The sequence below is a fragment of the Loxodonta africana genome, chromosome 6 (genome assembly GCF_030014295.1).
Source record: "Loxodonta africana isolate mLoxAfr1 chromosome 6, mLoxAfr1.hap2, whole genome shotgun sequence".
In the NCBI taxonomy this organism is placed as follows: Eukaryota; Metazoa; Chordata; class Mammalia; order Proboscidea; family Elephantidae; genus Loxodonta; species Loxodonta africana.
The window spans coordinates 59,190,757-59,212,731 of record NC_087347.1 but is presented as its reverse complement, the minus strand read 5'-3'; the positions used below and the strand labels follow the sequence as shown (position 1 = coordinate 59,212,731).

At 33.9% G+C, this 21,975-nt stretch overlaps 1 protein-coding gene across 6 annotated transcripts in view; it reads right to left on the bottom strand.

Annotated features, from left to right (window-relative positions):
- Positions 1-20,122, bottom strand: part of CALCRL (calcitonin receptor like receptor) — a 123,687-nt gene extending 103,565 nt beyond the window's left edge. For 3 of the 6 annotated variants that reach the window (XM_064286911.1, XM_064286912.1, XM_010586377.3), the window contains exon 1: positions 19,497-20,119. The gene's annotated coding sequence lies outside the window, so the exon portion shown is untranslated. Of the gene's footprint in view, positions 1-19,496 lie in introns of all 6 variants that reach the window. The other 3 variants (XM_064286914.1, XM_064286915.1, XM_064286913.1) reach the window with 2 other exon arrangements.
- Between the last annotated feature and the right edge of the window lie 1,853 nt (positions 20,123-21,975).

The window sequence follows — 21,975 nt, the reverse complement described above, 5'->3', positions numbered from 1 at the left end:
GGCCAAGTCTTCTGAATTTCTTGGCATAGACAAGTGAGCACTTCCAGTGCTGTACCCATTGGTTGAAACATCTCAATTAGTATTCCATCAATTCCTGGAGCCTTGTTTTTTGCCAATACCTTCGGTGCAGCTTGGACTTCTTCCTTCAGTACCGTCGGTTCCTGATCATATGTTACCTCCTGAAATGGTTGAATGTTGACCAATTCTTTTTGGTATAGTGATTCTATGTTTTCCTCCCATCTTCTTTTGATGCTTCCTGTGTTAATATTTTTCCCCTAGTATCCTTCAGTATTGCAACTTGAGGCTTGAATTTTTTGTTCGGTTCTTTCAGCTTGAGAAATATCGAGCGTGTTCTTCCCTTTTGGTTTTCTATCGCCAGGTCTCTGCACATGTCATCATAATACTTTATTTTGTCTTCTCAACCCACCCTTTGAAATCTTCTGTTCAGCTTTTACTTCATCTTTTTTTTTCCTTTTCTTTAGCTACTCGACATTCAAAAGTAAGGTTCAGAGTCTTTTCTGACCCCTATTTAGGTCTTTTCTTTCTCTCCTGTCTTTTTAATGACCTCTTGCTTTCTTCCCGTATGACGTCCTTGATGTCATTCCACAATTTGTCTGGTCTTCAGCCATTAGTTTTCAGTGTGTAAAATCTATTCTTGAGATGGTCTCTAAATTCAGGTGGAATATACTCAAGGTTGTACTTTGGCTCTTGCGGACTTGTTCTAATTTTCTTCAGTTGAAACTTGAAGTTGCATATAAGAAATTGATGGTCTGATCTGCAGTCAGGCCCTGGCCTTGTTGTGTCTGGTGATATTGAGCTTTTCCCTCATCTCTTTCCACAGATGTAGTCAATTTGATTCCTGGGTATTCCATCTGGCAAGGTCTACGTGTATAGTTGCTGTTTATGTTGGTGAAAAAAGGTATTTACAATGAAGAAGTTGTTGGTCTTGCAAAATTCAATCGTGCAATCTCTGGCATCATTTGTATCACCAAGGCCATTTTTTCCAGCTACCAAGCCTCCTTCTTTATTTCCCACTCTTGGATCTCAATCACCAGTAATTATCAGTGCATTCTGATTGCATGTTTGACCAATTTCAGAGTGCAAATTTGGTAAAATCTTCAATTTCTTCATCTTTGGCCTTAGTGGTTGTTGTGTAAATTTGAAAAATAGTCACATTAACTGGTCTTCTTTGTAGGCGTATGGATACTATCCTATCACTGACAGTGTTGTACTTCAGAATAGATCTTGAAATGTTCTTTTTGATGATGAAGGAAACACCATTCCTCTTCAAGTTGTCATTCCTTGCATAGTAGAACATATGATTGTCAGATTCAAAATGACCAATACCAGTCCATTTCAGCCCATTAATGCCTAGGATATTGATTTTTATGTGTTCTATTTCATTTTTGATGATTTCTGATTTTGCTAGATTCGTACTTTGTACATTCCACATTCCAATTATTAATGGATGCTTGCAGCTGTTCCTTCTCGTTTTGAGTCATGCCATATCAGCAAATGAAGGTCCTGAAAGCTTGACTCCATCCATGTCACTAAGGTCAACTCTACTTTGAGGAGGAAGCTCTTTCCCAGTTGTATTTTGAGTGCCTTCCAAGCTGAAGGGCTCATCTTCCAGCACTATATCAGACAGTGTTCCCTTGCTATTCATAAGGTTTTCATTGGCTAATTCTTTTCAGAAGGAGACCTTTGGGTACTTTTTCCTGGTCTGTCTTAGTCTGGAAACTCAGCTGAAACCTGTCCTCCATGGGTGACTCTGCTGGTATCTGAAACCAGTGGCATAACCCCCAGGATCACAGCAACACACAAGCCCTCACAATATGACAACCTGACAGATGCATGGTGGAAATTTCCTGATAGGAGTAAGCATTTACAGTTTAGCTTTCTACTTATTCCAAAATCACCAAAACTGTGGAGAGATGATTTCATAACATTTTCAACTTGGATGAAAAAATAAAGATTTTAAAACCATGCAAAAACCAAAACAAGCAAACAAAAAGATCTCTAAAGTCATCTCTATTTTTAGTGGCATTTTCTAACAAGTTGGGAAAATACCAAAGCTTCACCTTTGAACCTTCTGAATTCCGTATGTATGCCAATAAAGCCTGAGACTGAAAAAAGTTTTGCTGTTTTCCAAAATAGCTTGTAGAAAAATCTAGATTCTAAAAATGTGCAGAATTCCTGTTAATGTAAAAATACTCATCTCTTTAACATGAGATTATGATCCTAATTATAACATATATTAGACAATTTGTAATGTAATAAATATTTATTGATATAGTATAAGTATGTAATAAATTATTGAAAACATGGTATTTTTAATAAGTTATTATAAGTAGTTTAATAATAATTTACTAAGGCCTACTTTTACAGAGTATTTAAAAATGATTTTTAATTCACAAAATATTTGCAGAGATTGATTTTAATAGTAAGCTTTCTTGATATTTTTGCATTTTTATATAAAGATCTCCATTGACTTCGTAGAAATCCTTGGCAATAACATCAGAGATTATTAAGAGTAACAGCAAATTGACGGTCCATAGGGTAAGGTCAAGAAAAGCTTCTCAAGTCACAATGTGAGTTAATGGAAATAAAAAATTTGCGAACACAAATTTGACATTTTTGAAGTGCTACAAGACCAAATACTGTTTAATAATCCTCAAAGCCAGGATTAGAATGGAAAGTAATATATATGTGTTGTTATTTATGAGTAGTTCAGTGTGATTTTATTCTTACTGCTTCATTATTTAGAAAGATAGTCTGTTCATTTGATTTAAATATATGCCGTGTTCACTCTTTTATTTAATTATTGTAAATTTGAACCTAATAGTATTATATAATACATTTTTTAAAAAACAATATTCACAATTTAGTAAAGACAAAATATTTTCAAGAAACACAGAGATCATTCAAGTATTAACTCCCTCCATATGCTAAGTCACCCCAGAACTGATCTGGTACGTTTGAGTGAGCCAAAGGATTTGCATTTTATGAAACAGCCTTTGTGCTTTAAATGGGTTATGACTTCTGTTGTTGTTGTTAAGTGTCCTTGAATCTGTTCCTACTCATAGTGACTTTATGTATAACAGAATGAAACTTTGCCCAGTCCTGCACCATCCTCACAATTGTTGATGTATCTGAGCTATGATTGGTCCAACCTGATAACATGTCCAAAAATAAGTGAGAGAAACCTCGCCATCCTTGCTTCCAAGACAGATTTGTTCATTCTTCTGGCAGACCAGTGTTATATTAAATATTGTTCTCCAACAGCGTGATTTAAATGCATCAATTTTTCTTCTGCCTGCCTTATTCATTGTCCAGTTTTTGCATGCACACAAAAGTATGATGGCTTGGGTCAGCGCACCCTAATCCTCAAAATGACTTTGAGAAGATAGGAAATTCCAGAACCCTTAATTGTGCTTATGCGGAACCTGTACCTAACCAAGAGGCATTTGTTCGAATAGAAGAAGGAATACTGCATAGTTTAAAATCAGGAAAGGTGTGCATCAGGGTTGTATCCATACTTATAAAATCTGATGCTGAGCAAATAATCCAAGAAACTGGTTTATAGGAAGACTGTGGCATCAGGATTGAAGGAAAACTCATTAACAACCTGCAATATGCAGATAACAACACCTTGCTTACTGAAAGGGAAGAGGACTTGAAACACTTACTGATGATCAAAGACTATAGCCTTCAGTATGGATTACACCTCAACATAAAGAAAACAAAAATCCTTACAGCTGGACGAATAAGAAACATTATCATAAATGGAGACAAGATTGAAGTTGTCAAGGATTTCGTTTTACTTGGATCCACAATCAATGCCCATGGAAGCAGCAGTCAAGAAATCAAACGATATATTGCATTGGGCAAATCTGCTGCAAAAGATCTTTTAAAAGTGGTATGATTAATGTAGTCCAATTTCTCGGCTTTTTTTGAGAAACTTTCCTAGAGAGACAGAGACTTGCCAATAGGTCAGTATCTATGAACTTTCCACTTAAAAATAGAGTCTTTGTCTTGACCAATTGGGGCCAAGTTTTAGAGCATGAAGGCAGTGATTATCATGCAGGGGGTGGTGTTTACTTTTCATAACTTCTTCATAAACACTTCTAAGCTCTTATCAGACAGAAGAACCCCAGGCTCAATACACTACTCCATTCCCTAGACAAAAAACAGATCAAGTTTTCCCATCCTAAATTTTAAACCAAGTAGGTGGGAGGTATTTGCACACTAACTTTTTGTCCATGACTTTGTACCAAAACATCTTTCCATCTTAATTGATGTGACACAGGGCTGTATTTTCATTTACTAAGCTTCTTGGCTAAAATAATATGTCTTGCTGAATTATTCTATCTCCTTCTAGAACCTCTCCTTTTATCTTGCCTTTTCCTCTTCTTTATTTTGTGCAATTCCCTTTTCTTTTGTGGGCTTCTTTAACTTTCAGATTTTATCCCACACTCCGGCTTTAAATCAGTCTTTTTACTCAGTAAGCAATGATTACTCAGTTGATTATATTGTTATATATGTATATTCTAACAGTGGGAAGTTTTCTGAATCTTCTATGTTCTCTTGTTTAGCCCTTCGCTTTCTACTCTTGTTCATTTTGTTTCTAGTTTCATCAACATCTAGGTTAATCTCCAAACCTTTCACCTTGCCACCTGCCAATGACACTGTTACCAGACCTGGAAAAGATGTGGTGGTGATCTGGATTTACTCCAGGAGAGCAAAGCTTAGGGTCTGTAAAATTTTTAAATTATACATTTAATAACATGTACAACTAAAAAATGTTATACATGTTAATATGGGCTGCACATTCACTCCTTTAGAAACACCTGAGGTGAGGACATAGTTAGCAATAGGAATTAGTTTAAAAAGGACTTATCAGAGAATTTTAATAACATTTATCTCTAGTCCATATCATCAATTGAAAAATGGATTTAAGGTCATATTTCATGCTATAGGCTAGCTAATTATGTCTCTGGCATTACTCTCAATGTCCTGGAATAGAGATACTTAACAAAATCAAGGTGATGCAGGCTATATAAAAGCTTGAGGACTACTAAAATAGGTATGAATTTTATGCTATATGCTAAAATCCACTATGCAGTGGAGAACAAATTGTAATAATTAGCAAAACCATTTAGATGTATAGCAAATTTTTTACATGTAATTCATTATAAGGCAATTATTCAGACTTTAGGCTTTCCTCACCCTACAAGTAAGATTCTATTGGAAAAGTCCCTGAAGAATATTTGGTACCTCTGCTGAATCCTGATGAAAGTGGGCAAGTATTTTGGCACTGCCTTTTTCTGAACAGGAATATAAGGGGTACCCATTTGTCTTTATTCGGACTGATGCAAATAAAACTAGCCTGAGAAAGTATAAAGGAACTCTGCTCATTGTTCAAAATCAGTCATATTTTCACTTAGATTTTAAATTGAAAATTCTTATTGAGAAATTTATTTATATTAAGTTTATTTTTAAGTGCTTTTCCACCATTTCATCAAGCCCATGCAATTTAAAAATTGTCTTTCTTTTCTCTATTTAAAATTAGCCTTAGTTCCAGGTTTATTTTATTATTGTTGTTGTTAGGCACCATCGAATCGGTTCCAACTCATAGCGACCCTATGTACAACAGAACAAAACACTGCCCGGTCGTGAGCCATCCTTACAATCATTGTTACGCTTGAGCTTGTTGTTGCAGCCACTGTGTCAATCCACCTCACTGAGGGTCTTCCTCTTTTCCGCTGACCCTGTACTTTGCCAATTATTATTATTATAATGTATTTGGGCCAAAGAAACTATTTGTAGATTATTGGGTTGTCTTGCTACACATATAAACATGCCAGAAATAATTTGAATGTAGATGAACTACTAAACCAAATATAGTTTTTGTTAAGAATTTTACTATTGCTTATGTTTTCTAATAAAAACTTTATCATAAGTTCAACATTCAAAAATGGCCACATCAAATAAAGTCAGAAAATTGGAGAAGCAGAGTTAAAGAGCGAAAAGGATGGTGGTAAGAAGAAGCCATTTGGCAAATATTTTTATGTTTTGAGCAATATAGACGAGGGAGTTGTTTAATCCAAACTAGTTTGTTGCTTGTGATTTAAAACCTAGTCAGTTCTATTATTAGAGAATATGCTGAATTACCACGAAAATTACCTTTGACACATTATATATATGTTTTTTTCTCTGAATACTGTGAACATCTTTTGAAAATCAATGTTTCCCTCTAGGGAAAATTATTATCATTTTCCTGAATGAGATACATATCTAAGATGGGGGGAGGTGAAACTCAATGGTAATGTTTGTTTCTAGGTGAATGAATGATAGGCATTCTGTTTTAAAAGAAGATAATAATGTCACCTATATGAGTCTCAAACACATGGAGAATCTAAATTAGAAAAGAAAAAGTTGTGTTGTTATGACTGTGAGTTGTGTCAATAAAGAACATAAATTTCAAGAAGACCCACCATGAGGCTCTGAAACAAATCACAATTTTACTTAACCCAAATAAAACCCATTGCCTTTGAGTCAATTCTGACTCAGAGCGACCTTGTAGTACAGAATAGAACTGCCCCATAGGGTTTCCAAGGAGGGCCTAGTGGATTTGAACTGCTGACCTTTTGGTCAGCAGCCATAACACTCAACTGCTATGCCACCAGGGTTTCCTTAATCCAAATATATGTTTAAATTTATAAATAGTCCTTTGACTCTAAGTTTAGAAAACGACCCAAACTATACACTGATGAAAGGCCATTGACAGTTGACATTCTTTTTAGAATGATCTTTAAATGTTTGTAAATCAACACTTAAAAACTTGATAAATTTTAACTATGTATCTCATTTCTTATAAAACAGAGGTATCTTTTTTTTTTTTGCAAATTAAACAGAATTTACAATGAAATAATTTCATTTACAATTAAAATTTACATTTAAAAAGAGGGAGAAGTGCTCATTTGTCTATGCCAAGAAATTTGGAAGATAGCTACCTGGCCAACTGATGGAAAGAAGTTCATATTTATGCCCATTCTAAAGAAATGCGATCCAACAGAATGCTGGAAATTATCAAACAATATCATTAATATCACATGCAAGTAAAATTTAGCTGAAGATAATTTGAAAATGGTTGCATCAGTGTATCAGCTGGAAACTGTGAGAAATTTAAGCAGGATTCAAAAGAGTACCTGGAATGAGGGAAATCATTGCTAACGTTAGACCGATCTTGGCTGAAAGCAGAGAATCCCAGAAAGATATTTACCTGTTTTATTGACTACGCAAAGACATTTATTGTGTGGAGCATAACAAATTATGGATAACATTACAAAGAATGGGAATTCCAGAACACTTAATAGTGTTCATTTGAGACCTGTACATAGCTCCAGAGGCAGTCATTTGCACAGAACAAGGGGATACTAGGTGGTTTAAAATCAGGAAAGGTGTGTGTTAGGGTTATATCCTTTCACCATACTTATTCAATCTGTATGCTGAACAAGTAATCCGAGAAGCTGGACTCTGTGAAGAAGAACATGGCGTCAGGATTAGAGGAAGACTCATTAACAACCTGCGATAAGCAGATGACCCAACCTTGTTTGCTGTAAGGGAAGAGGACTTGAACCACTTTCTGCAGAGGATCAAAGACCACAGTCTTCACTCTGGATTATACCTCAACGTAAAGAAGACAAAGATCCTCACAACTGTACCGATAAACAACATCATGATAAACAGAGAAAAGATTGAAGTTGTCAAAGATTTCATTTTACTTCGATCCGCAATCAACACCCATGAAAACAGCAGTCAAGAAATCAAACAATGTATTGCATTGGGCAATCTGCTACAAAGATGTCACTTTGAGGACTAAGGTACACCTGACACAAACCATGGTGTTTTCAATTGTCTTGTATGCATGCGAAAGCTTGACAATGTATGAAGAAGGCTGAAGAAGAATTGATGCATTTGAATTATGGTGTTGGCAAAGAATACTGAATATACCGTGCACTGCCAGAAGAATGAACAAATCTGTTGTGGAAAAAGTACAGCCAGCATGCTCCTTAGAAGTAAGCATGGTGAGACTTTGTTTGATGTACTTTGGGCATGTTATCATGAGGGACCATTCTTGGTAAAGTATATGAACAGAGAAAAAGAGGAGGACCCTCAATGAGATGGATTGACACACTGGCTGCAATAGTGGGTTCAAGCATAGCAACAAATGTGAGGATGGTACAGGACTGGGCAGTGTTTAGTTCTGTTGTGCATGGGGTCACTGTGAGTCTGAAATGACTCTATGGCACCTAACAACAACAAAACATTGTGCCTTAATGCATTTTTCAAAAAATGATTTTTTTTTTTCCCATTTCTCTGCTAAGATTTTTTTTTTCTTCTCCCTTCTATGGACTCCTTAGAGCTACTGTCCAGAAAGGCAATAAGTGATGGATTAAGGCTTTTGTTGGGAGGCAAGCGTTGGCAAGTCTGCCAGTTTCAACAAGAAATTGCTGCCAATTCCAGACATTGTTTGGCCATTTGGGGAAAGGCTTCATCATTGTGTGTTAAAATTCTGAGTAACCTTCTTCATTTACCCTAGTTTGAAAGGCCACTCCTTGGAATTCAGTGAAACCTGAAGGCTAAGCACATTGCATAAAGCATCTATAGTAATTTGTTTTCCTTTACAAAGACAGTGAAAGAATAAATATTACATTGGCCTAAGAATAATAAAATGGTAATTAGTATCTGAATATTTTCTCTTTGGCAATGTATATTGATTTTAACGCCTTCAAAATTTCAGCTCCAGCATCTATTCTAGGCTGGATATAAAAATCACATAAAGTCAATATTCAGTTACCTGTGAACTGGAGATTGGTGTAAAGGAAAATTATCATTTAATTATTTGTTAAGCAGTGTTTAATTACCTACTATTTTTTTTTTTTTATGTGTATGCATTTTTCTAGGTGCTCAGGATATGTTGGGGGTGGGGGGGAAGAAATCCTTGCACTTGTGGAACTTACATGTTAGTGGGATGTCAGAAAATAAACAACATAGTAATATGTAAATTATAGTAGGTGGTTTGTTGCAAGTGACTAGCATTATAGGAAAAAGCTAGAACAAGCTACAACAGATGAAAGTTGGCAAGAGTCAAGAGAGCTGTGGTGGTGTAGGTATAGGTTGTAGTCTTAAATGGTGGTTGGGATAGGTTCCATAGAAAAGTTTACAGGAGAGCCAAGACTGTAGGGAGAAGACAAAGTTGGGCCCAAAAATATCTGGAAGAGGAGCATCCCACCTTTACTAAAAATAACCCACAATAGCTTTAAACTCTCTTTTAGATTTTGCTTTTACATTTCTTTGCTTTTAAAAGTATTTCCTTGAACTGCAAACTGATTGGTTATAAGTGAGATTAATAGAAAACTGATCTATAGGGAAATTATCATTAGCAAAATAACGTGGACAGACACCAATGATAAAACCTTGTCACTCAGTATCGAGAAGATCCACAGTAAACTCAAACATCTGTATTGTTCTGGATTGGGGTCTCCTCAGCTGTTGAAATGCAGAACAGTACATTTTTCATCTCCTTTAAATTTGTTGTCAGTTGATCTCAGAAGCACTAGCAAGGAGTAAACTTGTCTGGGGGGAAGGACTCAACAAAAAGAAATGACGCTAAAATCTAGAATCCAGGAAGTTAGAGCCACATACAGCCACAGTTAAGGGAAATTAGTATTTTTCTTATTCAGTTGCTGTAGTGATTCATATGTGAACAATAGAGAAGACAACATAAACTAGAAATTTTCTGTTAATTCATTGAAAATGGGTGCCCCCTCATTGATTTTCATTATAATTTTATTTGAACAAAGTAATATAATGCACAATGTTCTTTACTGCTTGTTACAAACTCAATTTCAGTCAAATGAGTTATTCAAATTGGAACTCTATCCTGGGATAGAGTTCTAGAAGAAAAAGTTTATATATTGTACTCACAGACTGTTTCCCTTCCATGATTACAACATTATGTAATTATTTCTGGAAGGCAAATATAGACCAGGATGTTGGCCCATGTTTGAGGTCTAAGCTATTTTGGGTAATTAAGAGCAAAGTGTTGCCTAAGTGTAAAACTCTATCCTTTTTTTTTAAATCACGTGCCAATTCAAGACCTATGTCAAAAAAAAAAAAAAAATTAATGAAACCCTCTGAAGACACAGTGAGCTGGAGCCTCCTAATTCTAAGTTAGGAACCCATTAACTAGATTTATGTCACTTATTTAGACCTCTAGCTTCAGAAGCTGCATGTTATAAAACTCGTTTTGAACATGTAGCCTTTTATGGTACCTCAGTGGCTGCAGTTGAGACCTTGTGACAGCTGACTCTTTGAACAAGTCTAGTTTTCAGTGTTAATCTTAAAAATTACCATGTCTAATGGAACGCTATATATGGATTTTCTTAAGGATGCATGAGTTATATCATGACTCAAAGGTAAACTTCTTTTTACTTAGGTATATTTATTTTGAAGGAAGTAGGCTGAAATCTGGTATATTAAACATGGATATATATTATTTTTTTGGATTGAAAGGCATTATTAAGTCTTTTCTAACAATTTTAGAAGTGATAACATGGAATGTAGTATGTGAAAGCTTCCTTGGAAGGTGAATAATTAAGGATATTGACTACTGTGAGGAATTCAATTAATTAAAAAATTAAACATTTAGGAAAATCACTTTATGAATTTCACCACTGTCATTTTTTCTAGAACTTAGTATTTACTCATATCTCATTTGAAAGTTCTTTCTGTTAAAATTAATGAAACCAAACACTTCAAAGCTTTATTCTTAAGGATATCATTTTATTTAACCATGTTCTTTTTATCCTAAAAATTAACAATTTCTGATAACAATCATGACATTTACAATGGAATAAAATGCAAGGAAATCCTTTCTTTTAAAGTATGAAAAGCCAAAAGTTATATTAGAAGCAATCAAAAAAAAGCTATTTCAGAATATCTTAACCAAGACACATAAAATTGTGAGCTAAGTAGAATCTATTAGACTGTTCTTTATTTCGGGTTTATATGTGTGTGTGTATTTCTTCTATAACCCATGGTTTTCCCAAATACAATACATGTAAACAGAAAATACCTGATGTTTTTGCCACTTTGGGAAGCACCCTAGTTAAGACATTGAGTTCTGATACCATGGCAGCCAGCAATGTGGATTCAAAGTTCATACTTTGATCTGCGTTGCCTTCATATTGCATTGAGGTGGAGGTGATGTTGTCCAGAGCAGGGACCACCTACAATAGTGCCTGGCACATCAGAAGTGTTTGTTAACCTGAAGATCATGCTGTTTAATCATGTTGCTAGATGGCGTCGAGTCGTTTCTGACTCATAGCTACACTATGTACAACAGGACGAAAAACTGCCCAGCCCTGTGCCATCCTCACAATGCTACATTTAATAATAGCATCCTCTTATAGCAAACATTAAATTGTCAGAACTTAAACTATAACTGTTCTCTGACAGGATTATACTCTGGTGTGAATAGAAATCAGAATGCTTCTTCCAAAATAAAATACAATACGATGATAACAGATTTTAATTTGGTCAAAGGAAGAGCATTCTAGAAGTTCTATGTGGATGTTGTAGAGAAAAACATGCTACTCTCAACCACATGAGGTCAGAATGTAGCTAATGGAGGAAGGTGAGCATTAGGCAGGTGTAGGTGAGAAACTGAGTGGAAGGAGAGAAGTTCAGAATGGGAAATGGGAAAAAACCAATTTAAGATTGTACCTACTATGTAGTTTTTCTTTCCTAGAGGCCAGCTTTGATGCTCTCTGCTAGATTAAAATAATCTTGCAGACCATTTTGTTTCTGATATCCACATCTGTTTTTAGAGTGCTGCTCCTGAGTCTTTATAAAAAGTATCTGAAGTGGCTAAGAAATATATACATATAGTTTATCTCAATCTAAAGAATGTTTGTCATTTGTATTAATTAGAACATAGGTTCTTGAACTGAGAGTCCAAGAATTCTTAATGCATCCGTTAGAAAGGCGATATCCCATGAATTCCCTGAAACTACAGGCAAACTGTAACTCCATATATATTTAGATGCATTTGCTGGTTTGTTTTTTTAAGGAGAAAGGGTTCATAGTTTCTATAGCATTCTCAATGTGGGTCATAATTCATAAAGTATTATAAACAAATAAATTAGAATAAATTATCTTAAACATGAAAACTGAATGTGTTTATACTATCCAATTGCACAGGTACTCTTTCTTTGTATTTTGAAATATAATACTTAAGAGAATACAGGTTTCTACCATTAGGCAGTGGTAAGAAGTTTCAGTAAGAAAGACATTTTTAGGAACAAAATAACCACAAAGACTTGGACACCTACAAATTGAGTTTCAGTTGATCTTAATGTTCTTTTAATTATGAGCTTGTACAGCTGTTGTAGTGGTCAAAACTCAACACATCTCAACAGACACCCAAATTTATCTCTGATAGACTATATTATCTACCAAATTCATATAAATAACTTAATTAGTTTTACTTTTTTTATTTTGTGTTGCCCCAGAAAACCAAACCCACTGCTGTCGAGTCGTTTCCGACTCATAGCGACCCTACAGGACGGAGAAGAACTGCCCCATAGAGTTTCCAACGAGCACCTGGCAGATTCAAACTGCTGACCCTTTGGTTAGCAGCTGTAGCACCTAACCACTATGCCACCAGGGTTTCCTTATTTTGTTTTAGAGGGGTTCAATTTTAAATTCGGTGAATTTTTACCATTATTCGAATTTGTGCAGTGTCAGTAATAGGGTTAATAAGCAGTAGTGTGACACACAATATTTAGGATTTAGAGCCATAGCAGAACTAGGTTAAAGGCATAGCTTTGCCAATGATGAGTATGTGACTTTTGGGCAGACCATGCACTTCATTGAAATTTATGTGTAAAAGAAAGAAAAAATAATAATTTCCATTTAATATATCTTTCAAAATTGTTAATTTGAAGACATTTTCTAAGTGTTCAAGTTCTATAGAAATGGTGATTAATGATATTGGTTTTATGAGGTTCTCACATGTATTAAATGATAGCAAAAGTGTGATTACTCTGAAAACTGTTGTTACCAACCACACAAGCTCATTTTCCCTCTTTCATGAACAGGTTGTATTACAATAACCTGTTGTATGTTGGTTGTTTGAGATGAACTTTTTCACAGAAACAATTATCTCTTTGGTTCTGTTTACAAAAGACATGGTACTCATTAAAATTTGTTCAACACCTACTATGTGTCAATATACTTCCCATGGGTTATTTTATCTCTTCCTCACGAAATCCTACAAAACAGTATAAACACCACCTCCATTTTAAAGTTGAGAAAGGGGAAACAGGTGGTGAATCTGGGGTTCATATGTGGGCAATCTGATTCCAAAGTCCACGAAACTGCACTTCTGTAATGTAACTCATATTGCAACTGTGCTACGTCAGCTGCTTTAAATAATCCATTTTTCCCCAATTGATAGGAAAGAAGTGAGGAACAGAAGATACGATTAAAAAAAAAAAATCTTGCTGAGCACATAAATTCACAAATTAACCCGTAAACTAAGATTCTTTATTATTGTTTCAATAGGATGGCATATTGTTCCCTTTAACCTAAGGTTCTGACAAGTTTGACACTAGTTGCCAGTTAGAAAGGAAAGCAGAGTTGTTCAGATCATGAGCTTTGGAGGCAGATGTCCAGGATTCAAGTCCTGACTCTGCCACTTAGTAGCTAAGTGACTTTAGGCAAATTACTTAGGAGCTCTGTGTCTCAGTTTTGCAGTTTATTATCAGCAAATGAGGATGATAATATTTCCTAGGGCTGTTGGGAAAATTAAATGAGTTAATTCATGAGGAATTACTAAGTATATGACACATGGCAAACCCTCAAAAATGAGCTAAATAACCTCAGCAGCAACAAGCCACCCTTTTATAAGGAGTTGTTTCGTATTAGTGCAGTGTGTAATGTCTCAGGCTGAAAGGCGGACTCTCCTATTTTACCTAAAGAAAGAGGAGTCGTACTTATTTGTTCATCACGGATGTTAAGACATATGTATCCAAGTTTTCTTCATCTCATAATGTCAAAGAACAATGGGTAAAGCTTTTGTTGTTGCCCAAATAAACTTGACACGTTCCAAGGAACATTAGTTAGGTAACGGAGAATTTAAAGATAATTGCGTTCAACACATTCGAAATGTAGCAATGGCCTTCAGAGTTCTTAAAAACCCTGCACTATATATACCACGGAGCCCTGATCTCGCAGTGGTTAAGAGCTACAGCTGCTAACCAAAAGTTGGCAGTTCGAATCCACCAGCTGCTCCTTGGAAACCCTGTGGAGCAGTTCTACTATGTCCCATACAGTCGCTGTGAGTTGGAATCAACTCGACAGCAACAGGTTTGGTTTTGGTTTGTATATAACATACTTGTTGTCTAAGATGTAATCCATTCTAGGCAATTGCTTCAAACAACAGTTATGCCTAAATTTCTAAGATACAAATGCTTGATATTTTTGTCCTTAGCTAATAGAGTGTATTGATATGTTTTTTTAAAAAGATTTAAAACAAACTGAAAAATTTCATTGAGTGAATATTTAAAGACATCTGCAGATTGATAAGTAACATTATGTTAGTCTAATTTTAAGTTGTCATTAACCAAGTAAAAACAAGCCTCCTAATTTGCCTCACATCTAAATATAACTACAGAATTGATCAAAAAAAAAAATCACACTTTTGTAGTGAAGGCATCATTTTCCCAGAGTTTTAGTCCTCCTCCCTCATTTTCTGTTAAAATGTTGTTTATTCTCCTCTAGTGCTCACCAAAGTTCCATTTTCCCCTTCAAATTATCCTCAGAGGGAGGCAAAATTGAGGTTTGTGTACAACATATTTGCATAATAGGTCTCAGGTTCATTAATGAACATGGATTCAAATTAACACTCATTCATAAAAATTTATGAAATCAGTGTTTTGATATATGACAAATTTAACATAGATTTAATTGATAAAACCAAGCATGTTGTGCTCATTAATATGTGACTAAGCTATAAGGAGAACTGTTAAATATAGTAGCTATTTAGATATATATTGCCATTTAATATATCACATGATACATACTAAGGATTCACTATGATTTTATGGGGAAACACCAGTAAACTCAAGTTAACCTAAACCTGAATGAGAATGACTAAGATTTATGCAAAAGTTGATATCATCTTAACATGTTTTTCATTAAAAAAAGAAAATGTTCTTTGTTAAGGGGAATAAAATTCCTCTGGGAATTTGGGTCCGTCTAACGACTTTAATAAAATATAGACCAATAGCCTCAGCACCATAGAGGTTATCTGGTTTGGTTGTGATGGGCTGAATTAGGTTAGGTGTTTTGTCTTTTAAATTGATAATAAGATCAAAGTGATATCATACATTAATGTATGGAATAAAATTAAAAAGAAAAAAAGGATAAACCTTTTTTGAGATCATGAAAATAAATACATTATTTGGCCATTTATGCAAATGATAACGTTTTGATGTGTTAGCTTTTTTAAATAATACTTTCTCTTTTAAGTAAACATATTAATTTAAGAAAAAATTTTGGAAGAAATGCGTTTTAGAAAAATATTTGCAATTTATCCACTGATAATAATACTAATAAACTAATGAACATAGACCTTAACTCAATTCAGAGCAAGTGATTTTATTATATATATATTTTTTAATTTTAGGGAGCTTTTTATTGTATTTTTAAACATTAATCAAATATACTTCTTTTTTGTAAAATAGTTCATTAGATAAGAAAAAAATTTGATTTTAAGATTACTCAGATATGGGAAAATTTAGAGATTAGCTGATCTAATTCGATTTAATGAACACTATTATGATCCTAATTAGATTCAACATGAATAAATAATAACCTGGCTTTATTAAGGACTCTTCCATTTAAATCTAAATTACAACAGAATGTGTAAAAATATATTTCTTGTTATTTAAATGGATTTTATTGATTTAAATATCATATATTCCATAATTTCTTTTTTCTAAGTCTAACTTTTCTAAGAGTTCAATATTTATATTCCAAATTCCACTATTAAATGTATTCTATCAATTATTCATTCACTTTTACAATAATTAAGACCGCATATCTTCAAAGTAATGTACCATCATATAGGTAGGTGAACTAAAATTAAGGTGTAAAAACTATCCAGATACTGTAAGTTGTATAATTGCTATTGATGCAGAATTTGGGCAAGAATGGTTTTTCCTGTGAATAAGTGAGTATATGACTGATATATCTGATTAGTATGCAGATCTGATCTTACATTTCTGGTAAACTGTGACTTTTTTTCCACCTAATTACATCAGAACATTTTCAGGTATTAAAAGAGAATTTTGCTAAATAAATTAATGGTGCAGTGTGATACAAGTATATTTAGAGAAAAGGAGAGATTTCCTGAGAAAATAGCCTTTGCAGTCACCCAGACCCAGATTCCAAGTAATGTTTTAAATAGCTATGTACTCATTGTCCATTTAAATGTAGTCTCTGGAATCCTGATTGAATCAAGAACTGAGAGGTGCTACAAACTTGGTTCTCTAAAAGTGTCTTTCATGAACACCATTGCGATGACACAGCTTGTATTTATGGTTTAAAAACCTTTCAGAATCCTTAACAAAGATAAGATAAGGAATAAAGCTAAAGACATGCTCTTTTGAACATCTTTGTTTCCTGAAAAGTTGACACCATAATCCTTACGTTTCTAAAAATAGAATAATTTTCAAGCTGCATTCAAGCTTCCATATACAGTATGGTAAAAGTTTTGTTTAGTGAATACATATTTTGATCCCTTGAAAATTATTTTGTTAATATTCCTATAAATGTCTAAGACAATATTACAAACTAAATTATTATCAAATTTTAATGATGTAGATAAAAATTGATAGCAACATATTGTTGTAATGGTTCCACATATAATATCAATTAGAGATATATGACAATACTATTTTCTGAGGTTCAGTTGTTTTTTACATCTTTATCAAAGAATTTTTCCACTTGAAAATAAAGCATACAAAAATTATTTTTTTCTAATATTATTTTGACATTTATACTTAAATGAATTGCTGTTACTCGTGAAAAGAATAGTGCAATATATACAGGTGCATGTAAAGGTTTTCATAAATATTCTGGGATGTTGACTTCGTTTAAATCTCATCATAAATCACAGGTGAGTGAAGTACATATATCTTGATTATTAATTTAAAATAATTCAAAAAATTACAAAGTTCTAATTTCTTTTATTCTTATATTTTAAAAATGGGTGAATATATATTCTAAAATAAACATTTTAACTTATAAAATAATATTTTTGTATGTGCTAAGATAAAATAGGAAAAAAAGGAGAGCTTGTAACAATATTTCTTTTACACAATTGAACTTGTCAGGTAAAACATATTTCAGCTCACCTTATTTGTGTAATTTTTCAATTCTATGTTTTGGTTTTCATATTTAGAACTGGCCGCTGACTCAATGCATTTGTTTTATGATGCCACATGGAAATATCATCTAGAAAGTAAATTAATTTCTTAATGACTGAAAGCATTCATAGGCACTCTGACATTCTATTATTAAATGAACCTAATTTTAGAATATAATAATATAAAATTTTAATTTAAACTTCTAGTGATTTACTCAAATAATGGACTTTTGCCTAATCACCCTCAGAGTTCATTGCCTAGTATTTTTCAACAGTATTAGTTGAAAATCAAGATTATAAGCCATACTATTGGTATAGTTATGAATAGCTAATTAAATTATGCAAGAAAATTATGGGGTTTTTGGCTAGCAATTAAATAAAAATTTGATAAATCTGGGGGGTTCTTCATTATAAAATTATATTAACTTGATATATCTTTCTAACAAAATAATCTAAATTAAAAATAAAATTATTTTTATTCTATTCCATGACATTGGGTTAAGTGTCTAAATATGTTCTTTCCATTTCCTCTCCCAATTATCTAATGGCTATTTACAAAGTCACATTTTATAGTCCTTTTCCTATTTCCACAAATGTGTCAGGGAACTCAGTATAATTAAAGCTTGCAAGGGGATAGGATATCGAATACAATATTTTTAAAGAGTCACAAATCTAAGTATTATTTTAAGTTTCCATTATATTGAATCCCCAGTAGAGAATTACCAAGGAGTTATTCAGGATGAGTAACCAGACAACTATTAATATGCCAGATTATGGGTGACTAAGTACAGGATGCTCCCATTGAAGGAAGTCCTGCACAGTTCATATAATTTCACTTAGGTAAGAAAATATATTATTTAGACATTGTGTCAATCAACATAATTTGAATCCAAATCTGACATTGAATTTCCTTAGCAAGAAATCTGTGATCTTTATATCCACAGTTTATTAAGTAGACACAACTTTCTTAAATTGTCTAGGACAGTCTGTACTGTTGGAAGGATCGTTAGCAGATGTTTCATCTCAACATTTCAGTAAGTTATATCCTGGAAATTCTTTCTCTTTTTTAAATACATACTTTAGTTTCCAGCTTAATGATCCGATATACTTCTTCAGGAACCCCTATTATGTTTCTCTGGCCACAGATATCTATCACACCCTCCCCCGAAAGCTGGCAGAGGGATTCTAGACAAGTTAAACTAACATATGCTATTAGCTAAAGTTTTGAAATTAAGAATTAATATAACAATCTCTACGTTTTCTCAACCCTAGCTGTAAGTTTTTCTTTGAAGTTCACTCCATCATTCAACATAGTGAAAACAGTTCAGGGTTATCAAAAGAGAGTTTTAAACTCATCTGGCAACAATGAATAATGAAAATTCCATTAGTTCAATAGAGATGTATGTGTATATAGAGGTGAAAGACAAATAGAAGGCAAAAATAATGAATCCAAAGCTATTACTTTCCTTCTAACTATTGTGTTCAACCACAGAGTGAGACTCTGAGACTCAAAAAGTAGATATTCTTTCATCTCTTTTTTAGAATAGCGATTCTGTGGAAAGTTTAAAGAGCCTTCCCTGGTGTCGGGCGGACCTACTACAAGGCTTCCCAGGTGTTAACATTAAAGCTTAGCTTTAATAAACTTTAATAACAAGGCTAAAAAAAAAAAAAAATTGTTCCCTGATTAAGATATTTGCTCAGAAGTATGCGCTTTAATCCATTTCGATTTTTATTACTTCTGAAATCTATTTTCTAGACTACCATTGTGAATAACGGTATCTAGTAGTAACTTTTTTTTTAGTAGTAATAGATTTAATGTGCATTTTGAGCTAATACACTGTACAGTCCCCTGACATGTGAAATAAATGAGAATACGTTTCAACACTATGTCACTAATGCACTGTTACTAAGTAAATTGAATAGCAGAAACATTGTTAATCTACATGAGAATGCTCCCTGAAATAAATATACCCAAATTGAATAATGCACTTACCCAGCACAGCTCCTAAAGGAATTCTTGGTGAAATTTTCTTAGGATGGAATTTGATTTTCTGAGATTCCGTGGAAGAGATTCCCCCCCAGACAAGGTGGGGAAGAGTAAAAGCCTTGCAATGTGATCCTGCAGGCAGAGTGAGATCCAGTTAGCAGAGCTTGGTGATCCTAAAGCAGGAGGTGACACTGTGCTGGGGAGAGAGGGTTTGTTCTCAGTAGATTGGAACTGTTGTCAGATTGTAAGAGATCAGCAGTAGAAGGGAAACATCAGAGCTTCCTGTTACATCACTCCGACCCCGCCTGCAGTTAGTGTTAGGTTACTTTCTTTCTCAAATAGCACACCCTAGGAAAGCAGCGCTCCTCTCTTATTCTGAGACAAGAGCAAGAAGCAGCCTGAACAGAAAGACATCATATGCTGCATGAATACATTGTTGCCAGCAAAGGCTGGCTGGCTTTCACCTTGACTGAGTTCTGTTAGAATTTGCCAACCAGAGCTTGCTATGATTTGAAGGAAGTCAGAATGTAATACTCTGCTCAACAAATCAAAAGAGTTAGGAGTGTGTGTCTGTGTACCTGTGTGTGTGTGTTTTGGATTATAGTTTACAAAGCATCCAGGGGGGAAAAAAATCATCTAATGTGTTTCTTCATAAATGACCATGGAAAAATAATAATAGCATTCATCACAATTAATTCTGTGATCCAATTCTTGTTAAGTTAGAACTGCTGATAATCAGATGCTGCTTCCAGTCGGTTTTCCACAATTAGACCAAGAAACCTTTCCCTGTAGTTTTCTTTTGTTTGTTCTTCTGTGTTGTTTATAAGCATATGTCTATGCATGTGTCTTAAACAAAGCCTGCGTGTGTTTGTGTGTGCAATAATATTTTTTCAGACTGTATGTTTAAGTGTATATAGAACCTTTTAAGAGTATGTGAATAATTTTAAATAATTACATGTATTTTTAATATTTGACTTATATTTGTTACCACTTATAAGATAAAATAATTTATAAGATTTGTACCTCAAAGTAGGCTTGAAGAAAATGTAGATTTACATATATATATAAAATGTAAAATATGGAACATACTTTAATTTTTTTGAAAAAATTTACCTCAAAAAGATCATCTTTATGTCAAAAACACATCCTGAATGTTTTTAATAAATCATTGAAAAGGACCAGGGAAGAACATTGTAAATATGAAATACATTTATCATTTTTGGTGATATGGTAAATGTGTAAGATGGAATGATAATTACATTATGATTCCTGAAGCCTACACAGCACCAAAGGTCACTTAATTTCCCCAGACTTGAATTTTCTCAGCTGTAAAATAGAAGCACTAGATCAAATAATATATAAACTCCCTAATGTCACTAAGACTATGAATTAATCAGTTTTATAAATTTGGAAATAGGTAAGACTTGGTGATGATCATTCAGTTCTTAGTGAATCTGAGATCACAAACACTGAGAAATAGTGTTTTTTTTTTTTTTAGGAGGAAAAAAGAGGTGCCAATACCTCTTGTAGACTAACAAAGGAGCATACACTGAAGGGATAGCTTGTTTCTAAAGTTCATGCTCCTGCTGCTTTTCGTGTTTATTGCCTGGATCCATGGAAGAAAATTATTACACAGTCTTTGATTTTAGGAGTAATGTGACCAAGGTCAGTAAAAAAGAAAAAAAAATACAATATATGTAAAAAATAGAGTACCTAATAATCTCCATCAGTTATAGTTAAGAGAAACAACTTATAAGAAATTGAGTCACACAAATTTGTTTTTTGGGTAGTAAAAACAACCAAAGGAGTTAACTTGCCAAGTTATAGAATATTGTCTTTCCAGATAAGGGTTATTTTTGCTTTTCTTTGGGGGACTGCTGAACTGTACTTCTTTCTGAGCTGTTTCCTTTAGTCCATAAGAAAAAAAGTCAATGTGGCAAACACACATAACCACATGCACGCACACACACGTTCACACACATCATGACCCCTTCATCAAAAACAACGTGGATACTGAACTCTGCTGTGAAGGTAGTACAGTGCTTAGGGGACCACTAAGAAAGAAGAGAAAGCACTGAAATTGGAACAAGAGACATGAAATCTCAGTCCTGATTTCCTGTGTGACCTTTACCAAAAACTTTTCAAGCCTTCGTATCCCCATCTTAAAATTCGGAGCAGAATTGGTTACTAGAATTTTAATATCCAAATTACCAGGGTCCATGTCTTCTTATTTTTTTATGCTTAGCATAATTTCTGACCCCTAGAAAAAGACCTGTCTGTATTTTTTTAAATTGAATTACGAAAACTAACACTGTTCCCAATAAGCCTGAGAAAGCACTCATATTTTTATTTTCCCAAAAATTCATCAATTTCGTTTGCCCAACACTAGTAAAAGTCTAGTAAGTGGGAGATCCATGCTTTTAATTTATGTCATAAGACTCTTAATTCAATGCTTCCACCCCCCCACACTATACATCAACTTCTA